The 1,235-nt window shown below is 37.9% G+C and overlaps 1 protein-coding gene across 1 annotated transcript in view; it reads right to left on the reverse strand.

Moving 5' to 3' along the window:
- The window catches only part of CRBN (cereblon), a 34,235-nt gene continuing 33,000 nt past the window's right edge, over positions 1–1,235 (reverse strand). Inside the window, exon 11 of the mRNA XM_021409469.1 lies at positions 1–1,235. This exon is cut by the window's right edge and continues 240 nt beyond it. The gene's annotated coding sequence lies outside the window, so the exon portion shown is untranslated.

Genomic DNA, 1,235 nt, shown 5'->3' on the forward strand with positions numbered 1-1,235 from the left:
TTCAACCTTTAGCAGTATCGTCTTGTATTTAACAATGCAAGTTCTTGAAAATTTACACAGAAGAAATAAAGAGTGAATGAAAAAAGCTTCAAGAGAAAAAAAGAAGCGTGTATGTACACTCACAAACTGAAGAAATCTTCTCATCTTCAGTTTCTGCATTCGTTCTGAGGCGGAAAAAAAACAACCAAGCAGTAGCAAAAGCTGCCCCCTCTTAGCATCCATTTCTGTAGGAGAGACAGAATTCCAGGAAACAAACTGACTGAAAAAGAGTGGTGGGAGAAAAGTACTGTCAGTTTCTTTCTTTAGGGTAAGGTAAGAATGTAAAATTTTACCTTATGATATTAAAGCACTGAAGATAAAAAGATATGCTGACTCTCTTGTCAAAATATGTATTCGAGGAAAATCTCCATAGTTAGGTATTTTGGAGAATACTTCAGAGAATCCTAGGCATGCATTCCTGTAAACTAATCTTCCACAGAAATCATTTTGAAAAATACAAGCACATTCAACAGTCAACAACAGTAAATGACGATGTGTTTTATGTTCTGGGACCGATCAGTGTATTCTGTATAAATAATTTAAAATTTAAAAGACTTCTAAAGTCAGAAACGCTCAGTATATCAGAGAACTTCTAAGGACCAAATACTTCATATAAGCTCCTTTCAAAGGGCATTTTCTGGCACACCTGTTCTAGCTGCACCCAGCAGTCAGCTCTGCCAGTTACAGCACTGCTACTGACATCACCAACACTGTATCCCTCAGCCTCGTACTCTCTTTGATGGTGATTCAGCAAATATTTCACAAACATCATGAGATTAAAATTGGAAGTATTCCACATAGTTAGAAACAGGGATTCTCATCAAAAACACTTTTAAGTATAGTAAGGGAAATATCCTGCAGTGAGTTACTGGTATCTACCATCATATGTTGCATAATTATACTCTATTTCTTTCACTGCAGGCTGATAGCAGCAAGCATTGCCAGAAATGAAAGTTCAGAGGAAGTAGAAAGTTCAGAGTCAAGTCTGTCCAAATGAATTAAAGTGATTTCCTGGTGTGTCGTGCCACCTTCTCTCCACAGCTGTCATTTTACAGAATCAACCTTCAGTTCTCCGCATGTCTGAAACAACAGCAATGTGGATGCACACCAAACGCCAAAGGTGAAGCTTTCTTTGCGCGTGGCTGCGAGTTCTTGTTTTGTTGGTTTTTAAGTGAGCATCAAAAGCAGAACTAAGC

The sequence above is a fragment of the Numida meleagris genome, chromosome 11 (assembly GCF_002078875.1).
Source record: "Numida meleagris isolate 19003 breed g44 Domestic line chromosome 11, NumMel1.0, whole genome shotgun sequence".
Classification (NCBI taxonomy): Eukaryota; Metazoa; Chordata; class Aves; order Galliformes; family Numididae; genus Numida; species Numida meleagris.